Source organism: Bombus pyrosoma, linkage group LG7, assembly GCF_014825855.1.
Source record: "Bombus pyrosoma isolate SC7728 linkage group LG7, ASM1482585v1, whole genome shotgun sequence".
NCBI classification, from domain to species: domain Eukaryota; kingdom Metazoa; phylum Arthropoda; class Insecta; order Hymenoptera; family Apidae; genus Bombus; species Bombus pyrosoma.
Window position 1 is genome coordinate 11,597,177 of NC_057776.1, and position 27,281 is coordinate 11,624,457.

The window sequence follows — 27,281 nt, forward strand, 5'->3', positions numbered from 1 at the left end:
TGCAAAGAGACAATAAGGTGGGTTCTTAAGTAAACCTTCGTTCTTTTTACCGCATGTGTACTTTATCGTTTACGTGCAAGGTATCTATCGCTCGTAAAATGGAGAATTCTATGCAGAAGATGCAAATGATCGTCACGCCGCGCCGCGTCGACCACGTTTCGCAAACGAAGCTATATATTCCACGTAGCAAAGTAATGCCGTCGATTTCGTGTTTCCCACAGATAATTATAATTAGTGGAACTTGACCGTGAGAAGCCGCGCGATATGAAGCATAACTCGTATAAAAAAATCCGCATATACCCCGTAATAAAAAATATAGACGTACATTTGTTTATTACAAAGTTTCCGCTTTAAATTTCATACAATTTTTGTCCCTTTTGTTTCCGCTTACACTCGCCGATATCCATGTAGATCACCGGTGATAAAGTCGGAACCTTTGACCCTTGGCATGTAGGGGATTATCAGGCGGTTGGTTTCCGACGAACGAATTAATTTCACGTTGATAAAGCCGCGTTTCGCGTTAATCGAGACAGATAAGGGAACTAGCCCAACCACGGTAAGAGGCGGAATTAATTAGGTTTCCTGGTAACGGATTGGCGGACGTTCGAGTCGGAGGGAGACCGGTACCGTTTCGATCGTATCTGCGCTCAACTGTCGCGGCTGCCGGTTCACCGAGAACGAGTTTAAATTACTCGGGGAAAAGGTGCCGTTGCACCGCCCGCCATGAACGTCTTAATTACGCGACCACGTTTCCGGGGTGATTATCGTCGGCTGTTTAAATATTCAGGATTCGTGATGCGCTACGTGCCTCGTTTCATTGGCACAGGAGCAACCGCCTGATCTTTCGCGTGATCTCGGATTATTCCAGTTGCAGTAATTTATAGTTCGTCATCCTCGGTTGCCTGATATTAACCTTTCCTTGGTTTTAGACCATTGCATTTGCGAATATTTTTGCGACGCGGTCGACCAGCAATTTTGGCACACTTTTTTTTGTTTTACAGAGGATTATACGTGTTTATCAATTTATTTGTATAGCAGACTTCTCCTTTATCTCACGTTTTATTAATATTATTTTACTTTTGTAATTCTTTCTCGCACAAAAACGTATCGACTTTCTTACGTCCTGCGAGGAAACCCCCTGTGTGGAAATATCTTGATACGTAGTATAAATCAGAACAACTTACCGGCTGCCCTCGTGCAACATTCTCATACTCGTTTCGTTGCGTAGAAAAGATAGATGGACGCACGATAAGGTATTTATCCCGTGTCCATGCAGATTACCGTTTCATCGTCGATTCTGGAGGGACTAATTTCACGGGGTGTCCGTTGCGTGCACGTAAAAGCGTGCTACGTTGGATTCCTATCAGGGCGGCGTAGACGACGTTGCGTGCGATTGGTATCACCGCGTCCCTCTGTAACACCGAAAGCCGGTCATTACGCGTTCGCCATTTATCCGCGCGAATATTTTACGTTGTGTTATAGAAATCGTTCCACGCGCGAGGCTATGGGAAGTCGACGCTGCTATTACGCGCGTTCGCTGCATCCTGTTGGTCGTTGCGTCTCCGGAACACGAGGAAATCGTTGAAAACTTGGTAACACTTGCACACTTTGGAGGCTCATAACACGGGTAGTTTGTCTGAAAATAGAATACGCTTTATAGGTATGGTTATTATAATAAAACCTTAATGTATTGCTCGAGACTTTAATGATTATATTGCACAGAAATAGAATAGCGAGGAAGATGAAGGATATTCCTAGTTGTTGTTGGCTATTTTCTTAAAAAGTTGATCGAAAGATAAGTGTTTCTTATCGATTATATAAATTAATTCTTCAAAAATAAAAGCTCACGTGCGATCTATTTTAGAATCGATAGCTTCCTTATAAACATCGTTTTCTTAAGAACATATTTCCTTTCATCTAATTATTTTGTTTGCATCATTATTGCACTGAAATCTATATACGGTGTCAACTAATACCTCGTGAAAATACTAACCATAGTAACTTCAGCTAAATTTGATCAGCCGACGTCAATCACATTACTTTAGTTTTGATATGTAAATTCGTGTCACTATTCCCTACAGTATCGTATAATCTCTGTACCATATTTCCAAACGAAAACATAATCTTCATATTTCTCTGGCTACATTCATACTGGAAAAGAAGCTCGGTATCAATCAGTATGAAGTAGGAAGAAAGATTCCTCGACGACCCTTCTATCTTAGCACCAGAAGAATCTTTATCGAGAATCCTCTGGAGAATAAAAGCGAGCATACCGTGTTCGTCGCTGTCGACAGCATTGCGAATGTTTGAAAGACTAGCGAGCGAACGAAACGCAAGAACGCTGCTTTCTATTCAATCGGTTCAGCGGAAGCGATGCGAAGAAGCGCGGAGACGCGCGTTGATTTCCGAAGCGGTTACGAACCTTTGCAATAGCTCGATCAACGTGGATCGTTCGCGATTTCTTGCGTTGCGCTGGTACGCGCGCAATATTGGCTCGCGATGGCTTTCCGTCGAAAGTGCGTGTACACGTGTACGCGCGAGCATCAAGCGCAGCGAGGCGGCATTGTACGCGGGCCCATTTATCTGCGGGAATAAAATGCAGATAGGATCTGCGTCCACGCGAGGTTCTGCCAGTATTTGTCATGGAGATGCGACCCACCGATACCGCCTCGCCCGTCCGTGGAATTACCCGAGCCACGCTCGGATTCTTCAGCGTACGCCGGTAATTTACCGGGCACTCGACGCAGCATCACGCCGCTAGTCCTTCCTCCTTTTCCTTCCTGTGTTTCATATCCCATTTTCTTGTTCGGTGACCCTTTTTCTGGATTATTACATCTTCCGAATTTGATCGCTACTTTGGTTGAGATTGTCTTTGTTATTATGGTTTAATGAACTGTAAAATTTTTATTACTCTGATAATTAGAGTAATAAAAAAACCAGATAGTGTGTTATTTCGACGCGGATTTTAGTTAAAGCCTTCTTCTCATTCAGTTACACATAGTAGCACCTGTAATTCAAAGCTCGCTTCCAATTCTCGGAAAGTCGAGATCGTAGATCGCGATCCTGCTGAATCAGAGTTACGTTGAAACGATACAATTTTTGTACATTGAGAAATTCCCCGAACACCAAAATGAAGAGCAGCTGAAGATGTGCCTGGGACTGTAGTTTTTTGCTGAGAGTAAAATTGGCAGGTGGTTCGAGCTTTACCAGGATCGCTACTTTTGAGATCGACACAAACACTTTGAAACAAAGAGGTTCGTTGTTCGACGCGGATTGCTGTTAATATTAATACCAGTACATATTATCGTACATTCTATGAATGTTATTGAAGGCTGTTGCTGTTATAATGTAGCGTTTCGCGTGGTCGTGTCTATAGCCAGTCGTTGTTCAATTCTATTGTATGCGAGAATATTGAAAGCAATTAATTGTTGAGCAAGTGTACAGCTGATGGATATTGTGTATCGCGTTGCGTAGGCCGTGGTAACCTACATGGCCAACATCAAGTTATCTTGCATGACTAGTGAATACGCGTGCTGAAATGTTGCAAGTTGTTAGCTGACATTAGGCTCTTAATTCTATCCGCTTTGAAGTCGAGAACAGAATCTATTTAAATTATGTTCAACGTTTCTTGACGTGACAAAAAAATTCGATAATTCTACTCGTCCAAGATCCTATTCTTTTCACATTATGCAATGTTCTTCTTATATGTATTATACTGTTCCTCTTGATAATTAAATATCTGAAAAGAAAATTTACGCAACGTGTGGAATTTGCCAACAGTCGAAGGATTATTAAACGAGCCGAAAAAAGACGACGCATCTTCGCATCTGTGTGACCAAGTCCTCTTATGGCATTCGATGAAACACTCGAGCTCGATGAGCGCCTGTGTCGCGTAATCTCCAAAGATAGCCAGGAGGATCTTAATCGCCGAAACAAACAAGGACTGCTTGAAACGCTTTGCATGGAAATGTACAGGTTGGGCATTAGGCGGCTGAACATCTTCAGCCACCGAAAGAGATTCCCGTCGGATTTAAGGAATAGCGCGACGAAGTGACCGTGGAAAGCGGATAAGTGATGATTCATGGAACAATCTTGGACTCGGACCAAAGAGATGCCACCTTAAGATCTTCGTAAATACCAGCCTAACGCGTCCTGACTTCGACGTTTGTGACTTAATTACGCTAAGAGTTACGAAACTATAACTTCGTCTTCGAAGCTAGATTTCTATCTCTAAATTTTTCTTGGATTTTCATTATCGCTATTTCAAAAAGTCAAACAACAACGTTACGGTAAATACGATTTATAGAAGAATCATAACAATTCTAAGAGAAAGAATGTATAAACGTAATATTTACGTTTCAATTATTATACTGCAATTACCCAGGCACGATGCGTTCGATGGAAATCGTGTCTAAAAAGAGAAAGAAGAAAAGTTTTGAAAGCATCGAAACGTTCCGAGGAAGCTATTAACGAAGGAGAAAGCTGAAGAAATCCCGTAACGAAAGGCAAACAGTAGCGAGCGAGTCGGTTGGAGAGTCGAATCCAGTAAAAGTCGGCGTTTTTGTCGCGTGAGTAAATTAGAGAGATAGTGCGAATGAGAGGAACAGAGGACGTACGTGTGAATGGATCGAGTATACCGGAGATACCGCTTTATAATGCTTCTTTGCGTATCGGTAAAGATGGCCACACAAGCTATTTTATCGTATAAATTGAAATGCAAACGGTTCGAGAGGCGTACCATCTAGAACAAAACGAGGAGAGAAACGAACCTTGTAAGAGAAAGAAGCAAGCTTCAGAATAGACCAATGAACGTTATTGTCCGTTGTTTTCCTGAAATGCATACATACTCTGCACGAGGGTGAACAATGGCGTTTGTCCGGAATAACTGCCAGTATCGAATTCGTTGATCGCACACTGGATCGAGCGCGAGAATACCAGCAAAAAACAGAAGAAAAAAATGAAAAGGGAAAAAGAAGAGGAGGAAATTCTAAAACGAGCGTGCGCGAGACTCGGCGCACCCACACCGTGTGTATGGTATTCCGCGAGCGGACAGACTAGCTTCCTTCTCTTTTTCTTATCACATAAAAGTCTCGTGGCGGCTGTGTTTCTTGATCGGCAAGAGAGAGTGAGAGAGAGAGAGAGAGAGAGAGAGAGAGAGAGGGAGAGAGGGAGAGAGCGATCGAATAAAGGGAAAAAGAAACAGAAGAGGAGTAGAAAGGTAAGGGAGGGTACGAGAGGCGAGAAGGTTCTGGACGAAAAAGAAACGAGAGGGCGAAAGACGGGCCCGTCGAAAAACGACTGTGGCGGCTCCCGCTGAGACAAAGCGCGAGAACCTGCACTCAAAACAAACATCACTCCGCCATTCATTCGGCCAGCGGATTCGAACATTCATCCCCCACGGTTCGTGCGTCACGGTGGACAGGGGGTGGAGGTAGTCGAGGGGTGACGAGTCGAGGGGACCACCGTACGACAATGCGGTGAGATCGAGCCGTCTCCTGGACCGTGCTCGCTTTAGGCTGCATTCACACGCGGCCGTGAAAAGGAAGTGGCGTGCGGAAGGTTGTCGCGCGAACCAACGTGTTAAGGAAGAAGAAAGAAAGAAAAAAGGAAGAGATCGAGCGTGCGACGCGCGACGCCAACACCTTCTCGCTAAGGCGTTAAAACGAGAACGAGTGTTCCCTTCCTCTGGCACGGTGGCCTCTTTTGTATGCCCTCTCGTGGTAGTCGAGATTTAGATCGATCACGGGATCCACACCATCTGGAACCCGTAAAGCCGGAGATGACGCATTAAAAACCAAGGATCGGTCGTAGAATTTGGTGGAATTGTGGGGTAAATACTCGAAGATATTACCCGAAAGAGGATCTTCCTTCTTACTTCCTTGGTACTCATTTTTAGGAAATGGCAGATTATATAGATAACATTGTACCACAAAGGCAAACTTTAAAAATCAATTTCTTTATTCTCGAGACCCTCAAAGATTCTCTGGAGTCAATTGCTGTCAGTCACATCTCCGCAGTCTTGCCTAGCATCATTAGAAGCACTTCTACAAATCACCAATTACAAGCAGAACTATCGAATCGTTAACCTCTCCTCTCTTCGGCGTGAGTCGCGGCGGTACGCAAATCAACGAGAGCCATGGTCATCGCTCTTCGACATCTCTTCGATCATCCATCTCTCGCCACTCAGCCAACGAGAACAGAGAGCCAGAGGAGTAGGATGGTCGGTTCGGGGACCGGTAGCAGGATGATTAATATCGTAATCGCTAAATTAGTAACACTTAACTCCAAAAGAATTCTATCGAGGCTGCACGCCGATCGACGTTGGCGTCGACAGTACGCCAGGGAGGTTTTAACCACGAGAATCACGATGGTGAAAGAGAGAAAGTCGGTTCCCTGTTGCGGGTCCCGAGAAACGTTTGTCCGGCCTAGATATCATCAGGGTCCCTGGTGGGTCCAGGTTCGGGAATCATTAGGGCCCGAAGACGACGCATTCCGCAGTGGCCATCGGAACAGAGAGGACCACGACGACGGTACAGTCGTCTCGGATGATCCGGTGGCCCTCGACGTGGCTTGTCCACCGCGTTCGGCTACGGCATTTATTAACTCCCTTATCAGATTTCGATTTGGACGACGTGCAGCAACGACGGATACCGTAATTATTTTTATTAGTACCGCGCTAACCGTCGTCCTTCTACGTGGCGAGAACCGTCGACCGATGGTTCGGACGAGCATACACTGGCGCGAGTTCGATGCTACAAAGGGGCCCGATGAGTTTTCGGCATGCCTGCGCTCGTCGTTATTCTTTTGCCGCCTGTTCTCTGCGTTTTTCTCTTCTTTCTTCCTTTCCTTCTCCGTTGACGATGTGTCGCGAGAATATCGACGAGTTTTTGGTGGAATACGCCGATATACGGACGGAGTTAAAGCCTGATCTGTTAGTGACGAGGACGGCGTTTGACCTTGCGGACCCTATAGTTTGCAGTTGCACAGCAGATGATATTAAGTATGTATGTACATACTTTAATCGTGTATAAACGGAGCTCGAGTTTTAATTAAGCGAATATGAATGTGCAACAAATGTCACTCATATTTCAGTACATTTACTCGACGACTTGGACACTCGTACCGATAACTCTGATAAATAAGAGTAGGAGTGGTCTCCGGTTAAGCAATTTAGACGTTGAAAACGCAAGGGTGAAGGCTGATCGATGCTCGGCTTTGACGGACTCGTCTCTCTCGTTCGTTGCAACGAGAATCTCCGGCCTGCGGCTCGTTGCGTGGGCGTTCCACGCATACAAAAGTTGGATTACAAATTGTAACGATAGACGAACAAATAGGACGGAGTTACGTTGATCAGGTGGAAACTGCTTTTTGCCACTTACACAGCCGGCGTATCATCAATCATCAATCACACCGGCATCAATCTTTGTTACGGTATAATTTCATTGACCTGTTAACGTTCTCTCGTTCCTCGTGCTCTCATCGATACACACAGCCGCGTTATTGACTGCGGTAATCAATCCCGTGTACGTTGCCGCGAGCATCAGTCTTCGCGCGCACGTCATGCAAGCTGATCATCGCACTCGAACACTCGTCATAATAACCTCAACAAGATTGTACAGTTAGAAAGGATCGTTTCCACGAGATCGACCGTTGTTTCCTGGTCATTCGCTGGAAAAACGATCCTGTCACAGGCAGATTACAGGCAGAATTTTCACCATTGTCTAACGTTTGTTGCGAGGTATTATTGATATTCATCGATTCTTTTGTTTCCTTGCTGCATGGGATTAATATGGGACCAACAAAGATTCTACTTTATTATTACATGAGAATGGTACTTATTGAAGTTAATTGTTAGAAAGTATGGAGAGCTGGGAAAATGGATGGTTTCTTTTCTTTCACTATTAGAACAATGAGAATATTCCAGAGAAGGAAGCATGTAATGTTACAAATCTGTGTGGACTGTGCATAAATTGTTAATTGATTACGCAATGAAAGCTATAAGAGGAAGAAGAAGTAACGTTCAGTAACGACACGAAGCGTTCCTAAATTAGCCGCATCGAATCGAAGGTTAATCACACGCGTTAAACGCGCAGCGTTCCGTGCTTTTTGCTTCGTCGCATTTTTCTGTCGACAGTCGACGCAGCTCGTATAAGCCGCGTCTCGTCCGCCTAATTAACGCGTTGTTAATCATCTTGACAGATGAATTCCGCTTCCGGAGCTGTCAGCACGCCAACGTCGATCACGAATTCTTGCTGAGCATTGTATTTTAATTAGTCGTCACTACGGAATTATTCTAATAACGAGCCGGGTATGCGTCCATTCCGCGCCATACGTTAATTATGCGATTGAATCGAATTCCATGGTTAAGAAACTCGTAGCTGCATAGAACATCTCTCAAACGCAACTAGAAGCACTTTCTTTCTCTCAAATCTCTGTAAAATCTATCGTTACTCGGAGAAACTCCATTATCTTCGTCTTTGTCTTTTATCTTCTCGTTTGTTATTTTCTCCGAGCGCATTGCTAATTATATCGTCAAGTTCATTAATCCTTCACCATTCGTTTTACAAATAGAAACCGCAAATTCACAGGCACACGCTCCTCTTTTCGAAACCCCAATGCAACCGAGTTATTCGCTAACAGGTAAATATCCTTAAACGACCGACCCATTTCAAAGACACAATAGTAGCATCTTATCTTTTGACAAGATCGCTTTTAGCCTCGGTGACACCATAAACACCCATCGATGAGGATAATCGACGAGCAGTCGAGTCAAAATCCGGGATTTCTTTGGGCGATTTTTCGTGGTCGACACGGGATTACGATCAGCAGCCTCTCGATCTCTACTTTTCAACGTGGCCGTGGTAGAGCAGGGTACGTGGCACAGATTTATCGCGGTCCGTTCGATTGGACGGAAAAGAGAGGTAGCTGGATCGAAGGGTTGAAACGAGGGAAAGCGGGACAGAAGGAGGCGAGAGGAGTGACTCGGGGAATTTACACCGTGGATTTGGCCGGTGCACGATCCCACGGGACCGTGAGGAGGCTCCGTGTATCCTCTTCATCTCGTCGAGGAAGAGAGGACGCTCCCCGACCGGTTCAAACGAGCGTTCCGACCGCGACGGACATGTTCGAGCAAATTGTACAAGACAAGCCTGCATGCTTTGGCAATGAGCCTCTCTCTTCGCGTACGTACCATTTCGTATATGTGCGTGCGTGTACGTACACGTCGTGGCAGCTATGCCGAAGCCACATACGCTTGTACGTTTCTCTTTCTCTTTCTTTCGCACAGTTGAACCCTTGGCCAGGCTTTTTGAAGTTTGTGTTTTCGGTTACAGCGACGGTTATGGAACGAGTTTTGAGCTGTCTGCTGGCCAGATAGCTCCAAGTACCGTTTCGATTGCGTCGCTCGGTCGTGTAAATTGACTAAAACGGGAAATTGCACGACTAATTTAGGGGACAATTAAGAGACTTCTAGAATCTTCGATTCGGTTCGTTAGGTTATAGGAAATTCTGTTTAGGTTCAGGTTATCTAATCCCATCAGTCCGAGAATAGGCGAAAATAATACAAGAAACAACTTGTACATTCAGTGTCGTTAGTGGAGCATAAAGAATTGATTTTAATTTGCAGTTTACATTACGCGATGTGTACTACCGATCGTCTCTACCATCGTCGTTCCTCGCAATCAAGAAAGTCGCTTCCGCGAATTTGTCCAGCCGCCATATCAATTTGACAATCGATTATTTACGAGTGCAAAACACCTGTCGAACCGGGAACGCGATTGTCCGCGTCGTTCGACTGGGGGACATTTTCTCGAGCGAATCTCACGCGTAGCATGAGAATCGTGTATGCGAGAAAGAGATTCCTCGACCATACACAAGCAGGAGTCGTGTGTGCGTCGGCCATTAACGACTCGTCGCACATAATTTATAGGCCATTAATTAGAGACTGTGATAAAAGTGAGCGCTATAAAATTATAGAACAGTCGGTGAGCATCCGTGCCGCGCAAGCTTCGGCCTCTTCCTCCAGTTGTTCGTCGAGCGTCGCTTGCGCCGAGCATAATACTCGTCGCTTTTAATACCTGACCGTGCCCCCGCGCGTGTTTTACATTAACGCTGTAATCGCGCCGCTCGTACGATCGCGATAAACCCGAACGGCCTCGCGTGTCTTGCTTCTGATGGCTCCAGGACGCGTAGGCAAGGTCAGTGATCATCAGGTAATTAGGGATGCGTTTCTAGGAATGGCGCGATTAGACAAAAAAATAACGGAAGTGATAAATACAGAGGCAGTTCGGGTTAAGGCAACAGAAATTCGTTAGAGATGTAATTTTTCTGCGAGGTTAGAAATTTAAAAAAATGGTTATACGCGACGTAACGCTCCCCTAATGTGCGTAAAAATTTTATCAAAGACTGGAATTTTTCTTCTCAACGTATCGGGCAATATTTCCATTATCAATAGCAAAATCTCATCGGCGGTTATTTCAATTCTCGCGGCGATATCAAGGGAATATCCAGTGGACAGCGAGGAGGGCGAGAGCGAGGGCACGGTCGACGAGTGATTTATAAACGAATCGAGGGGTGGAACGAATGCAAATTTCCAAGCACGTGAACTCGGTGTTCCGCCCAGGGAACGCCGCAAGAACACTGGTCCCTCCCCATTGTCTTACGTCTATTTATCTTCGCGTGTGTTCGCATCTACTCCTTGGTCCCGCAGGAATGCGAGATTGTTGCGCCTCGTGGGTTCTTGCCACTTAACCCCGCGAACGCTCGAAGGCGACAGGTGTGGCAACGGTGCGACCGCGAGCGTTGATCGCTCGCGCCTCGTTAATCATCACCGTCAGCGGAGATTAAGCGCCGGGGTAGCTTCTGCCACCCTATTAAGGCTGGCACGGTAGGAGCCAAGCTCGTTTTGTTAGGCCGCGCACCTTTCACGAGGTTAATCGACACCGTGGTTAATTAAATAAAACCCAGTGAGAAAATTAAATCGTCCAACGTCGGGATCGGTCGCGACTTTTGTCGCTGTTCTTAACTAAACGAGCTACCAGCATATTCGAGTAAATATTCGGCTAATTACGCGAAGCGTCCAGAGGCGCGCTTCGAGGACTCGTTAAGATTCGTTTAGCCGACGATCTTATATTTCTCGATGGTTATCGCGACCTGTTTGCCTGTTTGTAATTCAGCGTGACGTAAAATTGGGACAATTAATATATATGTCTAGCGATAAAGCTGCCGCAGTGGGTATCGCGAGAGAGCGAGATCGCGCGAACAGGAGAGGCTCAAATTTAATCGGCCGGCCGATCTCTCGTATTAAATACATTATATCCTTCACAAGCGTGTCGCCCTTATCAAAATCACTGGCTCGAATCTCTCGGGGGACGTTAGCAGGACTCGCGCTGGTAATGGAGGTCCGAAGCGGAGTCGCGGCCGTGTTTTCGAAGGAATCCGTGAAACGGCCTTCCTTCTCTGCGTCTGCTCTCCCTCTGCCTCTCTGTACCACACGGAAGACGAGATCAGAGAGGGAAAGAAAAAAAGGAAGAAGAAAGGACGATTTCGTCGTCGTCGGCGAGAGATCGCCGATCTCGTAGATGTTGCACGGCGTCGCTGATGTCGCGTACAAAAGGAGAAGCAACCGGGGATGGTGGAATGAGAAGCGGGACGAGGATGAGCCAGGAGAACAGGAAGGAAGGAGGGAGCGGAAAAGAAGAAGAAGAAACGGAGGACAACGGCGAGGACGATCGAGAAGAAAGGAGAGGAAAGAGGATTGTTTCCTGGTGGCTCGAAGCACCGTCTCCTCGTCTCGTTCTCTCTCTCTCTCTCTCTTTCGTCGTTTTGTTTTCACGATGGCAAAGCCGGTTTGCATACGAGGTGAACAGAGAGGTCCAGTGGAAACGGGGGGAATGGGCCGAGAGAGAGTTAGAGTCTAGAGCTGCTTGTGCTCGAAAAACCTACCAAACGAATCAACGAACCATAGTGTGGACCAAAGATCTTCTAACCTCATTGCTGCGTCTTTTGGGGTTACGGTACATACATAAAGTTGGAAATTCGTAACTTATTGGCTTATTCTATCAACACCGGTATCGATTACTCGTTATACCAGTAAACGATCGTGGGAGCCACTTTATTTCTTTGTCATCCCGAGTACATACACGAGCCGTTCGATGTGTCTTCTTAAGCAGTGACTTCTCTTCCACGCCCTGTTTGTTCGCGGGTACGCAGGCAGAAAGATTTCCCGGATCAACGAGCATCGCGGGTATACGCGTGTGTGTACGCAAACGCCAAGCAAGATCTGTAACCCCAGATACGAATCTGCGAAGATATCGCAACGAGTACTGCTCGAGAGTTGGCAGTCAGTCGGGATAACGAGTACCGTCAACCGAGCTTCCCTCTTCCTCTGTTTCGTCCTCCTCTCGAGCTTTCTCGTCGTCGTCGTCGTCGTCGTTTGCCTCATGGCCGGTCGTTTCACCGAGCACTAAGGTGTCTCGAGGGAAGAGCAACGTCTCGGCGTGACATCGCTCCTTCCTGCTTTTCTTGCTCTTCGTTAAGTCCTGTGTGCTATCACACCTCCTGCCAGATCCTCTATTACCGATACGATCGGCGAAGGACTCGTATTAACTACCGGTGTTTCCTAGTAATCCCTGCGGCTTGAGTACGCTCTAACTCGTCACCGAGGTGTGTGTACATGCTGAGCGGTTCGCGCGAGATCTCCACGGCGATCAGTCGAGTTTCCGTGCACGCCGCGGGAATTTGCTTTAAGTACGATTTAAATCGGACGAATCTTTGTCCGTATAGAGAATTGAAGTCACGAATCTCTAAAGGAATCGAATGTCGTTTCATCGAATCGAAAATCTACGTTTATTGAAAGGAGAGAAAAGAATCGTAATTTTTTCAAGCTTCAAAATCGATGGATTTACTTTCGAATGGTGTTCGTTCGACAGGTAACGGAGTAAGCAACGTAGGAAGGTGGGAGCGAAGATAAAAAGAAGTCGAGCGTAACCGTGAGATATTGAGAGGGGAGAAGGATCAGAAGAAGGAGGGCCACGCACGCGTCGAGAGCAAGTGTGGTCAGAGTCGCGGAAAGGGTGAAAGAAAAGAAGAACTGGAGGGAAGAATGTCGATGGTTCACGGCAATAAAACACCCCGGCGCGCGCGGACGCAAGCGTGCGCGCATCAGCCTGAAGCGCATGAACGAATTACTGTTACAGGCAAACAGAAAACCAGAAAAGAAAGAGAAAAATCTGCGTTACACATTGCTGTGCAACAGAGCGAAGGAAACGGACAGACCGAGAGAAATAGGAAGATCAAATAGAAGAAAAGGTGATCAAGAATTATCAAGACGTAGTATATCTCGACATACTATACAAGAATTCTTTTGATCTGCCAGTATCGCGATAATAAAACGAGAATTCGCACGATTCGATCGAGAAGACTGTTACCTGTCGACAGTTGAAGTTTAGCATCTAAACGCGAAAATGCTTGTGATTTTTCGCGGACATGTTCACAAAGATAAGCGGAAATGGGTATTTTACGCGTCGCGTCGTCGGAACCGTACGAGGCGATAGAGAAAAAGCGTAGCAGAGATTTATGCTCATACTTAGACGTGACAAAACGGTGTAGAAAGCGTTCTTGTAACTTGGCGTGTCTCCATAAATTTCGATACTGGAATTTCATTCTTCGGACAAAATTAAGTCTGTGAACCTACGAAGCAATGTAGGAATGTAGATATTAATGGGCTGCTTGATCGGCGCCGCTTTTTCTCGTTGATCTTATCGTTCGTCTATTTGCATAATTATTTGTTCACCTTCGGTCACCTGTACCATTTTTCGAGTCCCCGTCATTTTTAGTCTCCGCGTGATTAGGATCTCGGTTCATTCAGAAGGATTTTACGGATTTGGCAAACGAACGTCGACTATACTCGTGATAACTATCGTGGGACGTTTTCTGGGAATGCTCATCGTTTATCCCTATTTATTGCGAGAGTCGTGACGAGTTAATTACGTGTGAGAATAGGCGTAAATGACAGGAACGCGTGGTATGTACCTTTTATTTAGAAGTTTATCGACGCGACTGCGATCTCAATATGTTTAGTAATATAACGAAGGAAACCATGATGCGTCATCTCGAAATCTCCTCTATCTCGGATCTTTAGATCGAATCGATAAATTGAAAATTAAGCGTTGGTTGTATACGAGCGCGTTGTATTTCGTGTTTAGCGAAGGTTGTTGATTGGAGTGGAACCTGATAACCCGGAAGGATTGGTGAAGGACGGATGAAACGAAGCACCACGTAACTAATGTCACGAAGACTAAGATCTACGTTCCCTATCTTGGGTGTCAACTCCGTTAAATATAGGAATTAGAAATCTCCACCTTCAGCATTCACGCCAACCCAAACAACGTTCGGAATAACATTTAGAAATTCGAAAAAATATTCGATTACAGCCATATATCAAGCGACTCTACCGATTCATCGTTGAAATTCAAGAAAAGTTCATCGAATCATTCGTCGAATCGAGGACAAAGAAGATAGGAAGCTCGCGGTCACGCGAATCGGAAGAGGCAAAAGGAAATGTGGGAACCGCGATCGAGGAGGAATCGTCGAGTCAGCACCGTGTCTCGGCCGATTTTCGTCGAGCCGACGGAAGCGCAAAAAGGTAGATTGACATCGGTAACAGACATCCGATCGCGATTCGATTCGTGGCGGAAGAAGGGAGCCGAGCATCCTGGCGGGAGCGGTTTGAGCGGCGACGAGGCGCAGTGAAACGCGGAGTTGCGCGACGACAAGAACCGCGGCGAAACTCGAGAGAACAGAGAGAGGAGAGAAGCCGATACAGGATTCCTCGCAATCAACATTACTGGCTACGGATGGACGTAGCGAGAGGAATCCCTCTCTGCCTTTCACCCTGTCGGTCTCTCGCCCCTCCGTCGTCCATCTCTCAGACAATTGATTGAACACAATGCCGAATAGCGATACCTATGACGCGTCGCTATTCAAACCGCCTGGCATACTGGATTTTGTAATTCTAATGTCTACACCTTCGCTGCGAGCAAACGTCGAGATAATCGCGTATGAATATGTATGAACAATGAGCAATATTCCACTCAATAATGGAGTCGTTGGAATACGTTTAAAAGATGAGTTTTATCGATCAACGTTCGATGCAGTTGGAACGAAACGTTGCGCGTTCTGTTCGACTCGATGTATCTATTTTCGCAACAATGTTCTTTCTGTTCGTTCGTTCGTTCTTGGTAATGGTTCGTTGCACCGGATTTCCACCGGTTGATTCGCAATGAGCGTTGGAATCATACCGTGTTGCCGGTCCGCGTGATAGTCCAATGACTCTGTTACTCGAATATTCTCTGGTGTCTTTAAAACGTCGTTTAAAATCATTTATAAGGAAGAAGTATCTATTATCGAGCGGGAAAAAAGAAGAGAACGAAAAGAAGGAGATAGAACAAGAATGTAACAGCGAGGTCATTGCGCTGGAATAAGTAATTAGGTGGCAAGGGTGGCGGAACACCAAGCTTACTCTTTTCTTTTGATCCTCATAAGGCACGCTCGCGATGCGGCCAGTCGATGACTAAGGACTCCGACACCGCTCCATGGATCGTACATCGAACGAGTAGAATCCGATCCGCTCCATTCCACGCCACACGGAGAAAGAAGCCGCGCTGATCAACTTGTCGCTACTCCAATTATCCTTCGTCGAAACGCTCGTACACCGACTGATTGATTTACGCGAGCTTCTTCTAACCGCTCCAGTATGCGCCTCAATTGGTAAAACAAGCTAATTATCCTAGACAATTAGCATCTTGTTCGGGCATTGTTTTTATTGTCGCGCGCGATTGCGATATCTGACATGTTTGAAATATGTAGGAATCATTTGGAAACCAGACTGATTAACTCTATTTACTGAAAGTTTCTCATAGTATCACAATACACGATTAGTGTCTAGCTTTCATAAATCAAACGATTAACTTCAATGGACCTGATCGTTTTGGCTTTTGTATTTCATATACCATCACACAATGCCGTTCATGAACATCCGAACATTGATCGATTTGCAGTAAGAAATTAAGGGTGAATGCTTCAATTAGCTCAAAAACTTTCTGTATTTGTTCCCATTATACCGTTCTGTATTTCAAAATACACAGTCTCTCCAATTCTATTCGGCAGAAGCAACCAACAAATCAAAGGTCCGTCACTTAGTAGCAACGTGTACGCTGCGCATCTTTGGCGCACGAGAACAAGATTTCACCGGTTGGTTCACGGTGTACGATGCCAGTTTCACGTGAAATCAATTCGCGTTAATGCAGGTAAAAAGCGCGACGACGTGGCGGCGCAAAAACAATGGCCGGTGTGGCAACTCTCGGCCGGTCCCATTGTCCGCTTGAGCGTGGTTTCGCGTTTGCTCACGCGCGCGCGCTCGCTCCTCTGCTCTTCGTGGTTGCTGGATAAGTCACGAGAGCCGGCTATCCAGTCCCCAATGGAACCGTTCCGCCCGGTTTACCGAGTAAATTTACGAGCAGTGCTCGTCACTTTCGCTGAATCGTCGGGAATTAGTGGCGCAGATGGTATCGTGCGACGGGAACACGCGACATCGCGAAAACCACCTGCGAGTCGATCGCTCGAAAAACTGTCCGCTCGATGTCTCCGACGTTTCCTGTCGCGAACGTGTTCATCCTTCGAGAAGGATTCTGTTCGTACCAACGAACGAACGACGATGAAGACGATATAAAGAGACAAGAGAGAGAGAGAGAGAGAGAGAGACGTAGAGAGAGAGAGAGAGAGAGAGAGGGAGATTTCACGCTGATAATGCGCCGCGTGTGTATGCAAACAGAGCTTCACGAGGTTCGTGTCTAGTGGCTGACAAGGAGTTATTCGACGCGACGATTACGCGAGGAAGACGTTCGGATGAATACCGAACCGATCGAACTATAGGTGATCAGCTAGACACGCGTTCCGGATCTATTCAAGCGTTATTCTGTGTCATTCGTCCCACGCTTTTCTAATCGTGACACATTGTGCGATACGAAACCGCTTTTAACGCAAACCGCCCACGGTTTCGTCGTAAACATCTATTCGATGCATTGTGCATAGACGGGTCGCGCGAGATGGGACTATACTTTGCCAATAATTCGCCGTAATTTGTCGGATAATTGCACGGTCGATTGTGTGTCATCCCTAATTGTTGCTTCACGATGGTCACAGCGACGTAGACGTGCATATACTAAACAGCGATTAATAGAGACGATCGGTAGTGTAGCTATAACGAAAGATGCTCGAAACTCGTCTTGGCTAATATAAAGGGTATTTTTTACCAAAGCTGCATACATAATAAAATCGTTACACGCACATACGCACACGTGAACGCGGTGCCTGGAACGATGATGGCGATCAGGCGTAACAGCGTGGATCTCGCATCTCAGCCAACGGCGACGATCGCACGCAGCACAGAAGGACAGCGATTATTCTCGACGATTATACGAGAAAAATCGAGCAACAGGATGGCGCGTGAAACGCGACGAACCTCGGCCCGATAGCATCGCGGGTGATTCAAGGTTTTCAACTTCGTCATCGCGTTCCTGTTGTCTAGGCGTGACAACGTCCACGCCTTCCGTAACGCGCGCTATCGTGAAATTAACACATTCCGCAAAACGAGTGGGCAAGAAAGGGCGCGCGTAATTAAGCAGCCGAGTAAATTCCGTCACTCGAGTCGCAACCATCAACTCGACCAACCTCGTAGCAAAAACGACCAACTGAACGAACGAACGGAAGAGAAACTTGCCTCGTCTCTTCTCTTCTCCGTGTCCGTTTCAACCTGGAGAACGTTTCACGAGGAAGGATTCCCGGTTGGTAGCGTTCGGTCGTTTTCACCGCGTCATTGTCTTGGTCGCGCGCAAGCGTGACAGTATCCACGCCTTCCGCGGCAGGCTGGCTGCCGCGAGTCAGCATTCCGACCGGGGTGAATCGCCGTTTTAACGAGCCTCTTCACAGATCGATGTAACGTTACATGACTCGTGCCCCTGTCGGCTAGGAGCTCCGCCGTCATTTCGCGAATAAAGCGCCGATCAAATTAATGCCGAATCGATTAAAATTTCTATTCATCGGCCGTCATCCGTGTAACAACGAATCGCGGTAACGATCTGCAACTCCTGGCGATCCTCTCACCGCTTCGTGGATCGTGAGAATCATCGAGGCGTTCGTCGTAAACAATGAAGCGGTTGTGCTTGTGCTCGCGGTCGCGCTCGGTGACTTCCGAGAAGCGAATGAATCGGTTCGATCGTTCGACGTTGCGCGAACTGCGCCACAACCGGAGAAAAGAAGAAAGAAAAAGATTAAAGGATAAAAGAAAGAAACAGAAGGGGTTATCTGGGAAAATAAGGGGAATAGAAGTGAAAGAGAGTAGGGTGCACGACTGGCCTTATTATGCGCGGCAGGTAACACGTGTACCAAGAGTACAAGGTGATGGCGAGTGTTGGGATCACGACTAAAGACGCGCGGAGACTCGCTGTTCAGCCGCGCGGCAAAGAGAGCAGGGAGTCGCGGACGGCTCTGTAATCAGTAGCTCCCCGCCGACACTGTTCGCGTTCCCTCTGCTCGTGGTGTAACGAGAGCCAAGGGGACTGGTTGGTGGACCCTCGAATCGAGATTTCCTGGCGTGGCTGCTATGCAACGGTTGAAATCGAACCAGAGGGCCAATTACTCGAACGTCTTCACTTCTGAGACGCCCCGCTTGGCGTCCCACTGAGATCACGGCATCTGCCACCGATCACGCCACCCTCCTGCTTTTGTCTCTTTTCCATGGTTCACCGTCGGGATATCATCGGAAACCTTCAGGATTGGCCAAATAAATTTGTTCTGACGAGTAAATGAACCATCTTTTCGCCCTTGGAGATTCGCGGTTGTCTCGGTTCTGTATTTCTGTTAATGAATCCCTTGACATCGCGTTATACGTATGATTGTGCTCTCTTTTATATCTTATTACTTATCGGAAGATGAAGTTCTTCTTTCTCCGAATGCCGAACTGAAACCACGCGTACCAAATAGAGCGATTCAAATGTGCTCAAACACAATCTAATTCGTACAGTCTGGGAAAACGGTAGTCAAATGTTAGATAGATGTTGAGTTAACGTGTCCGATTTATGGCGTTCTAAAGAGAACGTTTCGTTCCTTATGATCGTGGAAACGTCGACAGCGTAACAATGGAGGAGGTAATAAAAGTGAGATCAGGCAATAACTTGACACCCAGTTCTAGGAAAGAAGAGCCAGGAAACGATCCCTCTTTAAGGCTCGAGCTGAAAACAGCAGGTACGAGACGATGATAAAAGGGGAAACGCTTCACAAAATTGTACACGTTACTCGTGGTTGTTGTATTGCGATTTTTTCTCCTTGATCCTTTTCCGTGTACTATCGAAGCTCGATGAGCGACACTTAAAAGAATCCGCGCAGGTATTGATCATCGGAGAAAAAGTCATTTCAGTGCCGTTTTAATAATGCAGACTTTTTTTCCTGCACCGACATGCAGGAAGAATATAACACAGACGAGGCAAATTGCAACGAACCAGTGGTACATTCGGAGATCTATTTAATTACTGATAATAACCCGCAGCTTTATGATCGTTTTAATAGCGACATACGCCAAATTGGCCGTTTAATTGCTCCAGCGTTGCATCCGTTGCAACGTCCACAATGAAGGAAGTGGCCTCGAGCGACCAATTCATTTCGGACGTGTACTAACGTTCGTCGAGATTCTTACAGCAGAATTACATCGAGCGACCGCAATCTTTAACTGTACCTGCGCCAAAACCGAATCAATTTGCAAAATTGACGTCCACACGTATATCCCTGGTTGTACAAAAACGTACAGAAGGCTCGAACCGGCATCGAAAACGCGTACCCTATCCCACCGATTTCTCTTCCCGAAAAATGCGACACCGATACAAAGAGGGTGATCACAGGCGCGCAAGGCCATATCCGCGAAGTCGAAAGCGTGGAAAAACCGCGAGGTAGCCGTGTGGTATGCGATCCGCGCGTATTTTCGGCTGCCGCGTAACAGTCGCGACAGTTGGCCAGAGAGTGGAGGCCCGTGTAAAAAGTTCGATTTAATAAAATCAATATTAATTGCCGCGCGGCTCCGTCCGCGGCGGCGGCGGCGGCGCGCCACGATCCGCTCGTTGAATATTCAAGCGCACGCTGATCGCCTAAAAAGCTGTTTATGGGTCCGGTGTTGCGTAGCGCCCGGTTTTTGCCGAACGACTTCGCCGGCGAACCGCAGGTCCGCCCGTTCCCGAGATGATCGGTGGTCCCGAAGGGCCACCGCGTTTAATCGCAGAGATATTGCCTCTCGTCGATTCCCGTGCCCGTCGTCTCTCGGTTTTCGTGCGAGCGGAACAAGGAGGGAGCCGATCAGAGCGCACGAACGACCACGACGTCGCTCGACTTTCGATTAATTAATAACGTCGATGCCATTTTCATCGGCCACGCATGTGGAGGCACGGTAGCCGGACTACGGAGGACGGACACAGAGAGAGGGAGAGAAAGTTTGAAGATCGCGAAGATCGGACAATGGCGATCACCGAACGACCCACGGTACTGTCGCTTCGTGCTTTCTGGTTTTTTGCTCGCGCGAGCCAAGGTTGCGGGATTAATTAACGACGCTACGAGTCGTACATCGGGAATACCCGTAAGAGAAGAAAGTTTCGTCTGCGTACGCAGGGAAGAGAATAGGCTATTGTTACCGATCTTGGCAAGGCTAGGTTGTTGCTCGGACGCGTCCCCTTATGGGAAGATCGACGCTTTAAATTCGATCTGTTCCCCGATGTTGATAAATGCCGCACTTTTCCGCCTGGATGCGAGCTTTTACGGTGTAGCAGTAAACAATCGCAAGGTTCCATCGCGAGTAACAATTCCCTGATAAATGGAACGACTCTCACGAATCGTTGAACAGAGGACACGACGACGGATAGTTGTTCTGACGCTAGGAATTGTAAAGTGAAAAATCCGTTACATTGTAACGATTTATTTTCAATATTCCTTGTTCTGTCTCCTTTGCTTTGCATATTGACTCATCCAACACGGAACTCTCGCTCTATGAATAATCACAAGAGATACGTAACAAATGTGCGATATTTTTCGATGATACTTACACGACGCAAAGATTCAATGATGTGACTGTATAATAGATTCTTATATCGTCATGACTACCGTAGCTCATTCAGAGTGCCCGTGATTCAGCAGTTACGTCGATGTCGATGCTTTTTCTTGCGCATATCTATCGTCCATTCTTCCCGTTCCCGTTTTTCCAGCTACTCTGTTTTCCTCGCCACTGCGCGGTGTTACACATTATTATTCGTCGGTCGTATTCTCTTGTCTTGTTCCACGCGACTGCATTCTCGCTATTGAATTCAGATATATTCAGTCTGCGACTGCCATTACGCCACAGGCAACAGCGACTACCGTGAAAACTTTCACCTGCACGACGACGATTTTCGCGAGTCGATCGAGTGAAACGCTCGATCGTATCACCTGTTTTACTTATGACTCGCTGCGTCGTCAACAGTCGTGTAAAACAACGGCTTCGAGCGGATTTTCGATCGAGAATTCGATGGTTCTTACAGAGGCTATTCTATCAGGTCGATCTATGACTTTCGAAATGCGCTCAGTCTGTTTCTATGAGAAAATCGTCCGAATCAAATGTTAATTGGCAGCCGCTGGGATACAACGATAGAATCTTTCGCTACGAGTCGCTTTTCGAAGCTGAGGTTATCTGATTCTTAAGCAAGCTTGCACAGCGGCTGATTGCTGTCTTTGGAATACGTAGGCGTTTTCCTTATTGCTAACTAAGCCTACGTAATTCTAATGTTTATATATAGATATATACTCTTGAAAGGTAATTATCTTACTCGTGTTTCGTAACATGGACTGTACAGTACGAATATACGGTGGAACCCCTTTTATACGAAGTCCATTTCTTTAAAGGAAATTTTACTGATTGAATAAATACTTATAAACTGATCCAATTTATCCGAGCGTGAACCCCCGAAAAAGAAACACACGAACAGTGTTCTCGATTTTCGAAAGGTGATCTTCATAAATCCCAAGTCGAAATGTTGCGTGCGCTTGTCTGTTCATGGTCCGTTTAAGAGTCGCGGAAGAAGAACGTAAGAAAGGGGCAGAGCTTTTGATCAGTCTCGTTACCTTTGGTGTGTTGTAGACGCGTACCAAGGAGCAGGTCCCAAAGGAAAGACCGACGTAACTCACAATTACCATCGTCATCCCCCCGCGTGGCTCGAGAACGCCCCGTTATTTATAGCGGGGTGTTCCAGCCTGCCTGAAAGGGTTGCAACGACAGGGCCGACGGTCCGAATGCGGACGCCCCGCAGCGTCTTCTCCGCGCGCTGATTAAACACGCTCTTCCACGGTGACGTGTTAATCGCGAGGATTCATCACGTCCTCCTCGTCGTCCTCTGCTCTCTCTCTCTGTCCCCTCTCCCGGCTCCTTGAGCTGAAATCGTGAATCTTTCGCCTCGTAGCCTCGAGAAATCTCGCGTTTCGATCCGTGTCCCTCGGACAAGTCGAGTTTTCTCGGAAATCAAAGCGTGAATCGAGATGATTTCGCGATGAACGTGTCGTGAGAAGTTGAAGCCTGTGATAGTATCGTCGTATGTGTTCACGTATCATACGTTTTTATTTCATTTCGAAACACTATATAGCGAAGACAATGGTGTTAAAAACAACTTCAAAGAGACCGTCTTTTCGTTGCACAATGGGTTACCAAATTCCGTATTTGAAACCGGTGTTTCGATCGCACCTGGTGCTCGTAAATCTATTCACGCCTACGCTCCGTATATGTAATATTCGTCTGAAAATCCATTCCATTCAAAATTCCCCTGCAGCGAACTCAAAACTCTCGAAAGAACAAAGCTTCTGTCCAAATTAAACCATACACCTCTCTATACGGCTTCTTTATATTATTCTTTTAATTATTCATGGAGGAAGCATTAACAGCCGATATTTTGTGTTCCTCGACAGACAGAAACGCGGGACATTCAACGGCGAATGCAACTTCATAAGACGTCGTCGGTTTATGGCGTACGTATACATGTAAATGCAGGGACCAATGACGTCGAGACGGGCGGAGGCATCGGAGAATATGCAGATCGACGATTGTCGTATTTTTCGCGCGCGACGTTTATAGTTCATGCACGCATCGATGTGTCACGCGTTCGCCGCGTGCACTGTCTCGTCGGACGAATTCGTAGCGTGGATCACGAAGAACGTGCCGCCTGGTGCGAGTGAATAATTCCAGACGTTTGTTAGACACAAAATTGCGCGTCACGCGACACCCACGTAGCCTGTGATGCCTGTTTTACGATTCATGGAGCTACCGTCGAATCGTCAAACTTTGTCCCTCGTCAGACGGCTTTGTGGATTTAAAACGTTGATTTTTTCAAAAGTTCGGAAGGCTTCCACCGTTAATGCAAATAGTGATATTTAAATGGCAAATGTATGCACATCACGAGTTTCTCCTTCTCAACATGTTTTCTTTGATTAAGAAATCGTTACTTTCTTCGTACTTCTTAATTGGAAAGGCAAGTTCCGATGTAAATTGAGAAATGAATAATTCGATCGTATAATTGCAATGCACGGACGGTCTTTGTACAACTTCATGTTTGCGCCGAACGACAGTTCTCCGAAGCGAGATCCAAGAGCGGAACAATCGTTATTTTTGCTGGAGTTACCAGTGGGCCATAGCTCCGAAAGGAGCGACTGGTTCCCCGTGCGCCGCTTATGGGGAGCGGAATATCCCGAGTCTATAAATCAAACCGAACGACGGGAAAAGGTGCATGCAAAGAACTCGAACACGCGAAGAATGTGATTTAGTTACGTCGATGTCATAAGTAACCTAATCTAATTTCGGTGAACCACGCTGTAGAAACGAGGGGTCGCAAAAAGCCTACGTGTCCAATATTCCGACCTACGTGTCTCTCCTTCTTGTTTCACCGACTCTCTCGATACTCTCGATCAGGTTGGCGAAACACGAAACTCTAACCAACGGGGAAAAAAAGATGGAAGAATAACACTTTCTTGAAACCCTCTCGACACTTGTCCGACTTTTGATACCCTTGCTCCTCTACATACACGGGCTACCCATTGAAAAACTCACAGGTTACAATTTCTTTTCCTATTGCCTGATTGAACGAAACCAGCATTAGCTTCTATTCAACTTCCACGGTATATCGGAGCTACTGTTACGCGGTCAGGCATGACCAAAAAAAAAGAAAAAAAAAATAAAGAAGGAAAGGGTTACAGAATCCCTCGGGTGCGTGAGTATGCGGGATCAGGAAACGCAGGGAAGGCAGAAAGCGGAGCAGATGTCCGGTAGCATACCGGTAGTAGGAAGTGACTTTGCGTTGGCTCTTTTCTATCGGGCCCTCTTCCGGAACTGCGAGAAAGGGGAAAAACCTCGTTTATCCTAATAATAACAACGAGCCACGTAGGTAAAAGAACAAGGGGAGGTAGCAGATATATGTACGCATCACGGTCGGGAGGTTGCGTGCAAAAAAGGCGTGGATCCCAGCGGGCGTTCTCGACATAGCAGTTCGGATCCCGATCTTATCGGTCCCAGTGTTGGCTGCATTGTGTTGTTGCCGGGTTGCCGTTGCCCGTTGTCCGTTGCCGTTGCCGTTGCCGTTGCCGCACCACCGTCGTCCATACCACGGTGTCCGGTAGTGTGCACGACGAATGTGTTCGTGTACGTAGCCATGCATAAGTTTACGGATGATCGGTGTGTTGGTGGAAAAAAGGAATCAGAGGGGTAGAAGGGTGAAGGAAGCACGGTAGGGTCCACGAATAGGGTCGGTCGATCTATCAGCCGGACCTGATGCGTGTACACGGGTCGGAGTATAGATCATCTTCAATGTCTCGGAGCCTCCCACCTAAGTATTCCCATTAAGATCGTATCGCGGTCCCAAAACTAATAACCAATCACCCGTGCGCGGAGGGTATACGTGCTCGCGGCTTTATCATTATCCAATATATTCGATATTATAGTCAGCGCGCGGTACGTCGCGCCCCGATCGGCCAGAGGTAAAAGCACTCGTCCCCGGGAGGCGTGCCCCGTCCGGTTTCGACTCGATCCGCGAATTTTGCCGTCGCAAGACGCGCGCACTCTCCACCGATTTTCGGTAATATCGTTATACCGGGCTCTGAATCGTCCACAGTGGGCGCCTTGAAATTCACGGATCGATCGTGGGTGTTCGAAAGCAATGGGTCTTTCACGACTTTCTCCTCCGCACGACGATTATCTCCGGGGCAAATCGATTGCTCGTCGTCGAGCCAAGGACGCGTCTGTCAGCGCCGTTTGGTCGCTTATTGGGGTCCGTAGGTCGATCGAGGATATTTCGACGATGGCGATTTTCGATTGTATCGAGGCGATCGTGCACGCAAATATCGATAAGCATCGTTTTCTGTAATTGAAGAGTCGTGCTTCCGTCGAGGACAGAAATTAGGTAAGGAGATACCGTCTCAAGGACTGAATTTTCGCCGCGTGTAGCGTTTAGTCTTACATCGTTTGCAGCGTACACCGAGTGTCATACGCGTGATAAATGCGGGCGCCGAATGCGGCTGGCTCGCCTGGTGTTTGTTGCAACCGGACTGTCTCCACCGGTTCGAAGCGAAACGAGCTACGTCAGTTTCGTAATGCGTTTTTCTTTTCTTCTCGAAGCAAACCGATGAGTGTTTCGGTGTGGTATTTTTAAGGAGGTGTCTCGTTCGGTGATCTCATCGAAGTTAAGATCGAACTTGGTGCGATTAGATGGGATCGGATCTTTCTGCTCACGATACGGTTCGTCGAAAGCCCGACAACGAAGCTACAACGTGCTCGAAACCTTTTTATCTTTGTAATTTTATCATAAAACATGTATCTGGTAGTCGATTATCAAGGATGCAGACCGTGAATTTTCTAATAATTCTCTGAATGGAATCATTTCCATCCAAACACTTTCTTCACCGTTTAATTATACGATAATTAATTGTTAAATCGACGATGACTCGGAAGTTCAACGGCGAATGGAAGCCGTTGGTTTCACGCGGAACAGCTCGAGGGAGGAGCTTTTCTCTCAAGCCAGCTTGTCTTTTTCTCTTCTTTCCTTTTCTCTATAGGGGGCTCGGTGAAGCAAGGTACCTACCTGCCACACCATCGTTCACCATACATGGCCTCTCTGTCTCCTCGCGGCTGGCGCGCACGGGGGCTCCATTGTACTACATCGCAGAGTTATTTTCATCGTGAATTGTTCGTTATGGATACGACCGACACCTCTACACGGTTTACGCTCTGAAATCGAGCAGAACGGCCGGCTGCGCCTCGGGGAAACGAGGGTCGTTATCCGGCTGACCGGCAACCGGCCAGGAACACCGCGTTGCCTCGTGGCATTGTTCGAATTAATTTAGAATTCGCTCGTAACCGCTACGCCGTGAGAACCTGTTACAATATCTGCAACGGGGCGTCATCCGCGACATTATCGCATCTCGCGCAAATAGCGAATTTTTGCTCGTTATCAAGTTGCTAAGAAATAAAGTTCGATGTAGTGAATTTTATCACGCGAGTGTGCAAACAGTTGGACGTAGGAAAATACACGCAAGTGAGTGTTCAAACGAAAGAATTAAAATGAAAATCGTTTCACACGAAATTGGATATATAAGTTCATCTAGGGTAAGTACAGAAGAAATATCACACACTTAGACACAGCATTTGAACTTTGTAATGGAAAATTTTCCCAATAAATAATTGCTAATAGAAAACCTTGTGTCGTCGAACATATACGAAAAAAGTATTCGATCGCATCGAGTCCAACTCAATTTCTTCCGACGTATAGTTGAAATATCGCCTGATGGAATACACACTTTTACGAAGACGCATCACAAGCGCAGAAGCATTCGCGTACAACGGTTACGCAGCGAGATATCGCGGTATCGAAGCGCGAGTATTGCAAAATTCCTGCAAGCGGGTATCATGAATCGCGTTATCCCGCCGATCTCCGTTATTCGGTTTTCCCGTGTATCGGAATGAACGTCGGTTAATTGGCATCCCGGATAAGACGACTTCTGGGCGGTTTGTTTCTTCCAACGTGGACGATGCACGGATATGCACGTGATGAGTAGTCAGAGTGAACGAGCTTAGAGAAATTGTTTCACTTAGGATTAGATCGCGTACGTACTACTTTAAATGCGATTCCGCGTAGCCTGTTATTAAGCCTGGCTAGTTTTTGCCGGTATAGGATGAACTG

At 46.8% G+C, this 27,281-nt stretch overlaps 1 long non-coding RNA gene across 1 annotated transcript in view; it reads right to left on the reverse strand.

Moving 5' to 3' along the window:
* Positions 1–1,282: 1,282 nt before the first annotated feature.
* LOC122569040 overlaps positions 1,283–27,281 on the reverse strand; it is a 72,449-nt gene continuing 46,450 nt past the window's right edge. The window contains exons 2-3 of the long non-coding RNA XR_006317305.1: positions 1,471–1,636; positions 1,283–1,412 (exon numbers count right to left, since the gene is read on the reverse strand). This is a non-coding gene — a long non-coding RNA (uncharacterized LOC122569040). The remainder of the gene's footprint in view (positions 1,413–1,470; positions 1,637–27,281) is intronic.